General features: G+C 42.0%; 1 protein-coding gene across 1 annotated transcript in view; it reads left to right on the top strand.

Annotated features, from left to right (window-relative positions):
* Positions 1-4,792: 4,792 nt before the first annotated feature.
* CEP162 (centrosomal protein 162) overlaps positions 4,793-13,532 on the top strand; it is a 156,953-nt gene continuing 148,213 nt past the window's right edge. Inside the window, exon 1 of the mRNA XM_049695336.1 lies at positions 4,793-4,803. The gene's annotated coding sequence lies outside the window, so the exon portion shown is untranslated. The remainder of the gene's footprint in view (positions 4,804-13,532) is intronic.

The following is a 13,532-nucleotide window of genomic DNA, read 5'->3' on the forward strand; positions in this document are numbered from 1 at the left end:
TCTCTCTCTTTCTTTCTTTCTTTCTCTCTTCCTTCCTTCCTTTCTTTCTAAATTTATTTATTTATTACTTTTATTTTTGGCTGCATTGAGTCTTTGTTGCTGTGCGCAGGCTTTCTCTGGTTGTGGCCAGCGGGGGCTACTCTTGTGGTGCGCGGGCTTCTCATTGCGGTGGCTTCTCTTGTTGCAGAGCACAGGCTCTAGGCACGCGGGCTTCAGTAGTTGTGGCTCGCGGGCTCTAGAGCACAGGCTCAGTGGCTGTGGCTCACGGGCTTAGTTGCTCCGTGTCATGTGGGATCTTCCTGGGCCAGGGCTCGAACCCGTGTCCCCTGCATTGGCAGGCGTATTCTTAACCACTGCACCACCAGGGAAGCCCCTCTTTTCTTTTTTAAAAAAATTTTATTGAAGTACAGTTGATTGGGAATGTTGTGTTAATTTATGCTGTACAGCAAAGTGACTCATTTATACATATCTATATTCTGCTTCCTATTCTTTTCCATTATGGTTTATCCCAGGATATTGCATACAGTTCCCTGTGCTCTACAGTAGGACCTTGTTGTTTATCCAACCTATAGATTCTTCTCTTGCTGTATGGAATGCCAGAATGCCTCCCATCACTCTTTCAGCACACAGACCCCCAGTGAACATCTCTCAAGAGAGGGTACCAATTAGACCAATGAGTCTCTGCATAATTCTGAGGTAACACCCACCTCCTAACTTAAAGGAATTGTTGGTCTGTCTAGATAAGTCAAGACTGATCAACAAATGTTAGCATAAACATACACATTTGTTTATTTGTCTGTTCTCTATTTCCTAAACTGATTTAAGGCAGCTTAAAATAAAAAGAACAGAAAACTTTGTGACACTAGCCTTGGTATCCTTCCAGTGCATTTTTTTTTTTCTTCTTGCGGTACGTGGGCTTCTCACTGTTGTGGCCTCTCCCATTGCGGAGCACAGGCTCCGGACGCGCAGGCTCAGAGGCCATGGCTCACGGGCCCAGCCACTCCGCGGCATGTGGGATCTTCCCGGACCAGGGCACGAACCCGTGTCCCCTGCATCGGCAGGCGGACTCTCAACCACTGCGCCACCAGGGAAGCCCTTTCCAGTGCATTTTTATTCAATCCAAAGTACTTGATTTCATAGAATGAGCGGTTTCCTTTGTTCTGGGCAATGTCATTATTTTTCTTCTTAAATCCAATTCATTTACTTAATTCATTAAGTGTGTATTACCTTAACATCTTTCAGAAATAAAATAAACAATAAGAAGTCATACAATGAAAAGTCCCTTACCTCTGTCCCATATTCGCCTACTTCCCTCTTCCTACTTTCAACCCATCCTAACTGGAACCACGCTTGTGAATTTTCTTATGTATTGCTTGTGAGTTCCCTTAGGCATATTCATTGTACAGACAAACCTCAGTGATATTGTGGGTTTGGTTTCAGACCACTGCAATAAAGCAAATATTGCAATTAAGTGAGTCACATGATTTTTTTGTTTTCCCAGTGCATGTAAAAGTCAGGTGTACACTATACTATAGTCCACTAAGTGTGCAGTACATTATATCTAAAAAAACAATATACATACCTTAATTAAAAATACTTTGGGGCTTCCCTGGTGGCGCAGTGGTTGGGAATCTGCCTGCCAGTGCAGGGGATGCGTGTTCGAGCCCTGGTCAGGGAGGATCTCACATGCCGCAGAGCAGCTAGGCCCATGCGCCACAGCTACTGAGCCTGAGCTCTGGAGCCTGTGAGCCACAAGTGCTGAGCCTGTGTGCCACAACTACTGAGACCGTGTGCCATGACTACTGAGGCCCGCATGCCTAGAGCCCGTGCTCTGTAACAAGATAAGCCACCGTGACGGGAATCCAGCACACTGCAGCAAGGAGTGGCCCCTGCTCACCACAACCGGAGAAAAGCCTGTGCACAGAAACAAAGGCCCAACACAACCAAAAAAAAAGAAAAAATAATAAATAAATAACTAAATTTTAAAAATACCTTCTTGTTTAAAAATGATAATCATCATTGAGTCTTCAGTGAGTCATAATATTTTTGCGACAGTAACATCAAAGATCACTGACCACAGATCACCATAACAAGTATAATGATAATGAAAATTTTGAAATACTGTGAGAATTACCAAAAAATGACACAGAGACACGAAGTGAGCAATTGTTGTTGGAAAAATGGTGCCGATAGGCACCACTCTAGGTATCCTGGGAAATGGAGCCAAGAGTCAGGAGTTACTGATAAGGTAGAAGATGAAGAGATGCACAGAAGGGAACTAGATACCAGCTGGTTTCGAAAGCAGATCAGGAACCAGGCTGGTCAGCACAGAGAGCCTCTGGGGTGTGGGGATTACCTACAGCAAGCAGGCAGTATTTTCTACGAAGCCTGGAATGGGCCTGTTCTGGGAAAAACAAATTCAGATCACCTGGGTAAAACTGGCCTTAATTATGAAAAAGTCTGAATTAGGGGCTTCCCTGGTGGCGCAGTGGTTGAGAGTCCGCCTGCCGATGCAGGGGATGCGGGTTCGTGCCCCGGTCCGGGAAGATCCCACATGCCACGGAGCGGCTGGGCCCGTGAGCCATGGCCGCTGAGCCTGCGCGTCCGGAGCCTGTGCTCCGCAATGGGAGAGGCCACAACAGTGAGAGGCCCGCATACCATAAAAAAAAAAAAGTCTGAATTAAAGAACATTTTAAATAAAATGCAATTTTTATGTTCTCAGTTATATTCAATAACATGGGTTTCTCTGTGCAAAGCAATTTGTTCTCTTACGCAGCATGATCTTATTTGTCCTCCTAATTTACCTACAATTCTTCATAGATAGTACAGAAATGAACTGAAGTCCCTGCCTTGTCCAAATGATGAAAGGTATTTTATGAATGAATTGCCATTAATGAGGTTTTCCCTGCTGTCTGGCTCCCTCGTGCTTCCTCTTTTATTCTGAAAGGCAGCTCTAGCCTGTTTTGCTACTTCTCAGCTTACTATCCTCTTCTGTAAACTCAGGTTGTTGTGGCAGGGACATCTCAGGACAGAGTTATACCCAGAGTCCTTCCAAGAGTGGAGAGAAGCGGTGATGCTTAGTTAAACAAGAAGTCAGAGCCCTCCGTGATAGCAGCGTCTATCAGATTCTCATGCTGGTTGCCTTCTCCTGGCTACTTGGAACTGGAATTCCCTATGGCTGGAAATGACTTCCCCAGATGTTATTCTTGCAGAATCCCTAAAGCCAGGTGCTGCTTTGATTCAGGAGGCTCAGGAAATAAGTATTTTTGAAGTACCTTCCAGCCGGGGGAATCCCTGTTCACCTCCTTCCATCCTGAAGAACCAGATTCGGCAACTCTGCAGAGACTGACAAGAAACACTGGAGCCAAAGGCTGGCAAAAAAGAGTCCTTTCATGTACCAGTTCTGATTGGTAGTAGCTGTCTGGAGCATGCCACTGAGAAAGATTCTGAAGGACACTCAAATCTATGGGAAGGCATATGCCACAATGGGTTAGTAATGTCTGCCGTGGACAGTGACGGCAAGTGGCAGCACGTGGGCTGGATCTGTGCTATTACAAGTCACAGTTGCCCCACAAATTACCTTCTGAAAAATCCGTAACGAGCATCTAAGACTCTTCTGGTTGTGAAAATAATCACGAGAATCGACGATTCACACAGAAACAGAAAATAGTAAGGAGCTACAGCCTGTTGAGAAGGTATCTGCCCACCCTGGAAAAGGGCCCTGATTCTGAGAGGAATGTTTGATTAAAAGAGGAAAAAAAATCCTTGTCTACAGATTCCTGGTGAAAAGAAGAGGAAAAGAAAACCAAGGGAAGGGTGATGTTTTCTAGTTGTTAAAGTTAAAGTTAAAGGAAGCTCGTGGCAAAAGCCAAAAACTCCACAAAGAAAAAAGTAAGGAATTCCCTAGTGTCCTACGTGCTTACCTCCCTCCTTTGCCACCATTTGGAGAACAGTACAAATGTTTAGGCGATGATTTTTCACCTCTGTGGTATTTCCATTCCTCTAGGTGTTGGTCCTTTTTCATATAACTCATATTACTTAATAAAAGTATGAATAAAATATTGAAAAAATGTTTAACTTTATTTATTTTTGGCTGCTGCATTGGGTCTTCATTGCTGCACATGGACTTTCTCTAGTTGCGGTGAGTGGGAGCTTCTCTTGTTGTGGAGCACAGGCTCCAGGCGCACGGGTTTCAGTAGTTGCGGCCTGTGGGCTCAGTAGTTGTGGCGCACGGGCTTAGTTGCTCTGCGGCATGTAGGATCTTCCTGGACCAGGGATCGAACACTGGCAGGCAGATTCTTAACCACTGCGCCACCAGGGAAGTCCCTGAAAAAATTTTAACACTGGCAAACCTTAACAAAGATGGGTATTTCATCTCTGAGGACAGCGAACTTTGCAATGAGGAACTGGGCCTTAGGTTTAGGAAGGATTCTATTTAAGTTCTGCACCGCAATTTCAACAAAAAGTGGCTGCACAGATCCAGTTGGTGTGGCTCGTACTCCAACACCACCACCAGAGTACCAGAGGCTTGGCCCGAATGTTCCCATCACAGGGCATCAGTGGCCAGAGGCAGTTCTCTTGGCCAGTCAGGACGACTGAGAAATCATGGATCTTTTTCCACTACAGGGTGCCGAACTGTGCACTCAGTGACTCAGAAATCAGGTCCGCTTCAACACACCGTGCTATGAAAGGAAAACAAAGTCTATCAAGTAACTCTTTTCATTTTAAGTTCCCATTTGTTCTTTTGCATTCTTTTAGCATTTCAACATGTTTTGGAGTGCGCGGCAGGAGACGGAAGCAAGAGTAAGGGGCAGAGACTTCCCTTAGATGCTGGAATCCATTTTTGCTGGGTCAGCTACACGATGCCAAAGTGGGTCACACCAATCATGGTATGGTACCCTAGAGCCGGGACTGCGCCTGAAGACTTGGACAGTGGTAATGCCAGATTCACTGCAGAGCAAGAGGGCTCTTCTGAGATCCACCAAGTAGGCTTGAGAGAGATGGATGGAAACATCACAAGGTACAAGAAAGGATAAGCAAGAGATACGGTCACAAATCCTGCATGGCGTGTTTGTTTCACTGGGATGTTCCAAGTGTGTTAAGTGATTATGGGTGTTTGGGTTTTGCTGGTTACTTCTAAGGTTTTGTCTTTATCCAGCAACTTGAAAGCACAATCTTCCAAGCTTACAGGAAAAAAAATGCTTAAATACTTTATGTTTGTCTCAACTCTGGTCTTCTTTAGGCTTCTAAATTAAATGTCTAACAGTGTCAAATGCTGATTCTCCATAAAAAAGCATGGGGGCGTTATCCTAATAGCCACCACTCTCTTCACAGCCATACCCTTGTATATGTGCTGTGGTGTTTGATTCATCAACTACTCCCCAGACCTTCAAACAAGATACATAATCCTGAAGTTGACCTCATTGAATGGAAAACTTTTCGGCAGCTTCATAGATTTACCAAAGGTTTTATTCAACCCCTGCTCCCAGATTTTGCTTGCAAATTTAGCAAGTGCATTGCATAGCTCCTCTCCAAATCAAATCAGAGTAAGAAGGTAGCTATCATAGTGTCTGCCCTAAAGAAATGCTGAATATGCCTGTTACAATATTAATTATCATAAGGCTGATTATTTTGTGAAAATGCTGCTATAGCTTGACAAGTCACCAATACATCAGTTTCTTTAAGACTGTTTTTGTTTTTTTTATTTTTAAACAGTCTGTCGTTATAGTCTTGGCTCAAAAACAAATATCCGCCTACGTGGCAGGCTGATCAATTCAGTGCTATTCAAGCTCAGCAATCAAAATTCATGCCATATTGTATGTAGCTGACTGTTCCCATTGAACCAGAATCAAGGTCTGAAAATCACAAGGAAGTGGTAAGTGACTACACCAGCCCCACCCACAGTGGCCCTCTCCCTAACCGATTGTATCAGAATTGCTCAGGAATGAGATACCTCTTGGGAAAAACACAAACTAAACAGAATCAGAACAGTGTCAATGGCTGCATCTATACAGACATGTCAGCTGAATTTAAGAAGACAGTTGAGAGCCAAATAGCAATGGAGGTGGGGGGAGTCAGGGTGCCTGAGGCTTGTCCCCTTATAGGGGAAGGAAACTTGCACATGAGCTGCGCTCTAGTGGAGCCCGAAGTTACAGGGAAGAGGGCCCCAAATATGGAGCCTGGCTCAGGCTCTCTGAACGTGGGTGAATGTGGCCACTGACAGCACGGTCGCCACTCTACTTAGTCACGCCTCGGGCTCACCTTGCTTTGGGATTTCTAAATGAAAACATAGATGGAGGCTTCTTTACATTCAGCAACTGCCCGGAACAGTCAGCAGGAATTCTCAGCCTGTGAAGGGGACTCTGCTCTGCAGAGACAATGACACACTGGCTGGCAGATTTCAGGCTTAGCTCACTCTGGGAGTAGCAGAACCTCTTCTGAGCCACGGCTGAAAATGTGGCAACAGAGAGGGAAAACCCAGACCAATTCTAGAGGCATGTGAGACCCCTCCTGGGACTCCCAGAAACACTCTGGGGAAAGTTCAGAGAGGGCAAGAGTTGTCATGCAATAGGATTTTTTGGTGATGGAACTTGCAACTCAAGTTCCAATTCAAACTGGTTTAAGCAGGAAATTTATTAGCTCACATAATGAGTAATCCAAGGGGGCAGTGCTGACCTCCAGCATGGCTGGATTCAAGGTTTCAATGTCATTAGTCTGTCTCTGTCTGTATGTTTGTCTCTGTTCCTGTCTCTGTTTCTTTCTCCTTCCGTGTGTCTCTTTCCCTCTGGTTCTCCCTTCTCAGTTCCGCTTTTCATTAAGAAGACTTTCCAAGTCAGGAAAACATCTACCAGGCTCATAACATATTTGTAGCCAGTGTTCCTAAAAAGGAGTGTAATCTCCCAGTATCCACATCATTTCTCAGAAGAACCCAAATCTGTCTGGATCGTGTAACTTGCCCATCCCAGAACCAACTGCTGTGGCCAAGAGTTTGAAATACTCTGATTCTCAGCCTGACCCATGGCCCCTACTCCAGGGTTAGAGGTAGTTGAGGCCTGTTGGCTGATGTGCTCACAATGGGAAGAGCCTGTCATCAGAAGGAAGGGGGAAAAAAAGAAGAGGGACAAAAAGTTACAAAGGACCTCTATACTGCAGAGGCAGACAGGGGCTTGGACCAAACAACTATACGATTAACAACTCATTGTACAGCAGAAACTAACATGATATTGTAAAGCAATTATACTCCAATGAAAAGAAGAGAAAAGAAAAGAAAACTTTTAGCCAGAATTCACTGTAAAAAAAAAGAGAGAGAGAGATTAACTACTAAGATAGTATCAATAACAAATCTGAGTACATTTGAGAAATATCTTATTGGCATCTTGGAGCCATTTTTACTATTTCGTTGCTGATAGCCATCCTACCTCATTCCCCCCAGGCAACAGCTACTTGGATTTCTTGCTTTTGCTCCTAGATGAAAATACCTCTCTTTTTTCTAAAATTTATGGACTTACTGAAGCACACCTGGATTGAACGTATACATGTCTATTTTCTTTTTCTGATTATGAGTAATGAAACAGTATGCTGGTCACCTTGCTGTCCTTAACACAAAAAGCAGTTTCTGCCTGAAGACCTTAGCATTGGCTATTCCCTCTGCTGAGATCACTCTTCCCTCAAAGATCCACGTGGTTAGCTCCCCCATCTTCTTCAAGTCTTTGCTTATCTTAATCATCCTATTTAAAATCGTAAACTACCCCCTTCACCCCCTGCCTATCCACACTTCTGTTCTACTTTTTCTTTTTTTCTATAGCACTTCTTACTTTATAAAACTTTATAAAAATTACCTATTTATTATTTTCCTTTTATACTGTTTGATCCTTATCCAAAAGCAAGCTCCAAAGGACAGGGATCTCTGTTGTATCCCAAGTACCCAGAATGCCAGAATGGTACCTGGCACAGAGTAGAGGCTCAGAAAATATCTGGTGAAGGAATAAATTCCCCCAAAGCACCGAAAGCGTAAGCAGACTGTGGTTAAAATTTTAGAAATGTTGGCACAAAACAAATAGCAATGACTAAATATTAGATATATATTCTAAAAATTCATTAAACAATTTCTGGCCACAGGAAATTTCTCTCCTTAGACCACCGTTTATTACCTTCATCATAGGCTTCTTTTTTTTAAAGCCTTCTATTTTCTCTTCCTCTTCTCCACTTTCCTCTGGAACACCACAGATTTGCCTTTTTATTAGGAAGAAAAATTCAGTCCTCTCTTTTCTCACCTACTTGCCTATGACATGCTCATGAGACCTCATCAGAAAATTCCACCGAGAAACATGATGGTGTTTCCCAATAAAAGAATCCCCTAGCTCTGAGATGGCATTGCTCCTCCCCAAACTGGAGTGAGTAGTAAGTTTTTGTTCTAAATAGAACTCTCTTTTGCTGCATATGTCAGTCTATCAGGAAATGTCAATGTCAGAATAATAACCTCAATGTAGAAGACTTAAAGGTGATTTTTGCTTATTTTCTACTTTTTTCCAAATAAACATGTAGTACTTGTATAATAAGAAGAACATTTTTTTAAAGTATTCTGCTTATAATATGAGTGTGTACATCTAAAAAGTAAGCAGGTAGCTCTTAAGACATCTTAGTCAGTCACAGATAAAGTAAGTAGGAAAGGACCATAGACAGGAAAGGATGGAAGGAAGGAGCAAATGACTACCCAAGATTAATGAAGCAACTACCACTTCTGGTCAAGATGAAGGAACAGAGACCTTCCTCTTTAAGCAATTAGAAAACTGAACATAACTTACATATTAATGGTTTTCAGACACTGGACAGCAGGCAGTACATGACAGTGATCTTTGGTGAAAAGAAAACAAATGTGGTGAGCCCTGCACTGGATGGAATAACAGGAGACTGAAAGAGAGTTTATGGAGAGTTTCCAGGCCATAGGGAAGGGAGGGGAGACTCAGACAGAGCCCATCAGATTCCCCGAGCTAAAGATACAGGCTTGAGAATTCAGGGACACAAAACAGCTAGGATTTGAAGAGTAGAGTACTAGCAAGGACAGAGCTTCATGGAAAGGAGTGAATACATTTCATGGAAAGGAGAGAGCTGCAGAGAGGGAGAGAGATAAAGTTAGAGATAGAGATGGAGAGAGAGAGAGAGAAAGAGAGAGAGAAACTACACAGAGTTCCCCAGGGCTCTCAGCTGAACTCTGGTCAGCATATGTGTGAGAAAGCTGCCTGATACTGGGGAAAGACTTGCAGGAAAGAAACAGGCAGAACAATACTTAGAGCTCATCCAAGATTGGGAAGAGTTTATGTTCCCATCAGCCATGGAAAAATCTTCAGAATATATAAGGACTCAGGTAGAGTACTCAGAAAGGTATTGCCTCAGTAGTGGGGAAAAATTAGCTCTAGACTAAATGCTACTTTTCCCCCAGCTAACAAAGCCTAACAGCATGCCTTGAAAGGATCAAATTGTTGCCAAGGAACTTAATTGCATTCTAGAACAAAGCTCAAGCATATTTAAAGAAATAGAAAAATATCCAGCACCCAACTAGGTCACAATATCTGGCATGCAATAAAAAATTACCAAACATGAAAAGAAGCCAAAGAATGTAACTCATAATTCAAAGAAAAATCAGTCAATAGAAATAGACTCAGAAATTATATAGATGACATAATTAGTAGGCAAAGACATTAAAATGTTTATTATAAATATATTCCATATGTCCAAGAAAGTGGAGGAAAACATAAGCATGATAAGGAGAGACATGAAAGATTAGAAAAAAAAAACCCACCCAAAATTGAAATTCTGAGCTGAAAATGACTGGATGGGACTAAAAGCAGATTAGACAGTGTAGAAGAAAAGGTTAGTAAACTTGAAGACAGGGCAATAGAAACTATCCAAATTGAAACACACAGAGAAGAAACTAAAAAAAGGAAAAAGAGAAAGAATAGAGAAACAGGAAACTGTGAGACAGCAGCTTGAAGCAGCCTAATAATGATGATAATAAGCAGCCTGGGTTCTAATCTAACCTCTTCTCTTGTTCCAATTATTAAAGGTCTCTGGGCTTCCCTGGCGGCACAGTGGTTGAGTGTCTGCCTGCCGATGCAGGGGACGTGGTTTCGTGCCCCGGTCCAGGAAGATCCCACATGCCGCGGAGCGGCTGGGCCCGTGAGCCACGGCCGCTGAGCCTGTGCGTCCGGAGCCTGTGCTCCGCAACGGGAGAGGCCACAACAGTGAGAGGTCCGCGCACCACAAAAAAAATAAATAAATAGAGGTCTCCAAAATTCATTATTTGTAAATCTATTAGAAATCTAGACTCCTCAGATATGGAAATCTATGGAATGGGAATGAAAACTCCCTTTCTTGTCAAGTTTTGTAATGGTTCAATGACTTATCTTTCTAGTGCCTGCGATGGAGCTTAACACAAAATAAGTAATCTTCAAATGTTCACTATGTTTTCTTCTTTCCCTTCCCCCTGCCTTTGCAACATTTCTGCTGAGTGGCTTTCCCTCTCTTTCATTTCAGCAGCCCTGGCCTGCATGCCATGTGCATCATCTTCTGTCTCCAGTTAGATGCCTTCTCCCCTCTGAGATGCTCCCATCGGTGGCTCCACCCTCCGCACCCTCTACCCAGGCAGGATGCTGTTTTTGTGGTCCATACCCTCGTTTTCTAAGAGCACTAAGAAAGTGCCCCGGCCCAGCCTCTCTGCTGGCTTCATTCTCATCCTCCTCTCCCTCTACTACTAAACCAGTTACAACTTGCATAAGGCAGGAATCAAAGGTCTGTTACAGGCCCAGCCCAGAGGAACAACTATAGGAAAAGGAGTAATAGTTAAGGACCCTGCAGTTAGTTCTTTCAGCATCACTGTGAGGTGATTTTCTCATAGATTCCCTAAAACTTCAGGTACCCTGGCTGCACCCATCTAATTTCCAGCCTCGAAACTTCCTGCCCTGTTTCTACTGAAGTGAAAGACTTATAGGAGGTGTTGTAACCCTAACCATGGCTGAGAGAAGGTAAGAGCCACCTTGTGATTCAATGATCCAAAACCCAAATTCAAGAAGGCTTTCCCCCATTTCCCTAATTGGACTTGTCACCTCTCATGTGTCCTTTATCTTCTCATTACCTAGTTCCACTCTTGCTTCTCCACATAATTGCCTCTTATTTTAACAATTGTTCTCCTGATTCAATGAGGGAAAGAGCTCATTTGAATTGATTTTTATGTTGAAGTCCTGCATTTCTGTCACTGTATTCTTGTACACTTGCTGTTTATATTTTGTAGGATAGTCATAAGTAAGCAGACTTATGATGTGTGACTGTCAAAAGTGAGAGATAAAGAAACTGAAGGAGGAGAATGAGAAGTAGGAGAAAGTGGAGGAGGAGGGCAGAGGGAGAAGAAGAGGAAATAGGAAATATATATGTAGGGAATCCATTGCCTTTGGAAGTTGGAAAAGCACATTATCAAGTTCTTTGGGAATTCTTTTAAATTCCCAGGATTCCTTTGGAAAGTTCAACCCTCAAAGGCAGTAACTGCACACATAACTAGCGTGCAACTAAAGAGCCATGTCCTTACTGTTATTTTCACTCATTGGCTGAATCAGTTACCTGAGCGTCTAGACTCAAAGCAAAAGGTTCTAGGTACTCCAGACATGACCAATCCAGTTCAGGTTGTGTATTGGAGTATTTCTTGAATACACACACACACACACACACACACACACACACACACACACAAACACAAACATTTTTCTATGTGGAAAATGACAGGTTCCCCAAACTATCCAGTTTCTGATTAAAAACCTGAGCAAAAGTTGGAAGTACAAAAATTGACATAACCTCATCTCTCTAAATGCTTTCCTGACTATATTAATTTAAATCAAAGCCAGAAAAATAGCAGAATACATTATAAAAGAATTCTGTAAAACCTGAGCTTCATATTTTTAACTTGTGGGGAATAAAGTGGTTTTACTTAATTTAACCTGACGTTGTCCTTCCAGATGAGCTGTGCAATATCTTTGGCAATTAGTTCTCAGATTAGGAAATCTGAATTTTTTCTCGCTTTTCCCATCTTTTTCTTTCTTTTCAAATAAGACTGTTTTGTGAGCCACATTTCAGGATAGACTAAGTTGCCTCTGGCGTGGGAGTTAGATAAACTAGGAATCCATTCAGATCTAAAGAGGTCTGCAGTGGATATTCAGTTTCATATATTGGTGATACAGTATAGAGGACGATGCTCCTGGGCTTAATTCCCCTCAGTCCCTCTGTACCTTTCCAGCTCTCTCTGTCCTTCCTTTCCTGAGCAGAGAGAAGGCAGGGTCACAGTATGAAAACAAAGATGAGACAAAGCAGGGACCTGTGATAACTGTCTTTCTCCACCCTAATGGAGACATAGGACTCAGAGTTTGGTAAACCAGACTGCATCAGTTAGCTGTAGAATCAGATTATTATTTTGGCAAACTGAATCGTTTCAATTCCCGCCACCGATTTTGGACAGTCAGCAACAGATGTCATGGCAAGTCTGACGTTGCTATTTGAAGTTTAGCCCATTAGAACTGGTATCTGTATGGGTTTTTTATTTTTGTTTGTTTGTTTTTGATAGAGACTGAAATTTTTAAACTTAAAAAGTAATATAATAAAGGACAACAAAGTATTTTACGATAAAAATGTGAGAAGACAAATGAAAAACTGTAATAAACCTGAGAAAAAGTAATTATTTGAACAAGATAATTCAAAGGTTGAAACATACGTGGCTCAAGGATTTCCTTTTTCTTCTTCAAAGAAATTTTGTTTTTCTTAATTCCCTTGACATCTGAATAAAATTCTCAAAGCCAAGAGGGACTTAGGGACAAAACCTGGAAAATTATATGAAATGTGCATTCTGGCTGCTTGGAGGGATTTCATGGAAAAATTGAAAACATAAGTCTTTTTTCAACATATTGATTTTTATTTAGTATGTTTCTATATTACTTTTCAATACAAATGAAAGTACGATTATGCTTTATCTTTTCTTTGAGGTAATTGACAGTTTTTAACACTTTCAACTTGTGTCTAGGCTTATTTTGTATTAAAGCTTACTTTATATAAATGTTTTAGAGGCTTTTAAAGGTTAAATCTTTTAAAGGTGTTCATTCTTACAAACAATATTGATGAGAAAAATAATTTTCGCAAAATACAGTTAATCTAAGACTTCTTTTGAGCACTTGAGAAAAAAGCACAACTTTGTAATAGGCTTGACAAATTTTTATTATTTCCAGCCACTTTTCGGGTCTTATACACCTGGTAGTATTTGTTCTTTCTAAACTCTTCCATCTAATTTTAGAAGAATTTTTATTTGGAATCCAAGGCACATTTCCTGAGGAAAGGATATCATTTTGAGTGACTTCACCTTACCACACCACACAGCCCCTCCATGTTTCAGCCTACACTTCCCTGGGTGACTTCCCTCTATTGGGAGCCATGCCTTGGTCATTCTGATTACCCAGGGAGCATCTTAAGTGGACTTCTCTTTAAGTAAATGTATACTTCTT

Source organism: Orcinus orca, chromosome 12 (assembly GCF_937001465.1).
Source record: "Orcinus orca chromosome 12, mOrcOrc1.1, whole genome shotgun sequence".
NCBI classification, from domain to species: domain Eukaryota; kingdom Metazoa; phylum Chordata; class Mammalia; order Artiodactyla; family Delphinidae; genus Orcinus; species Orcinus orca.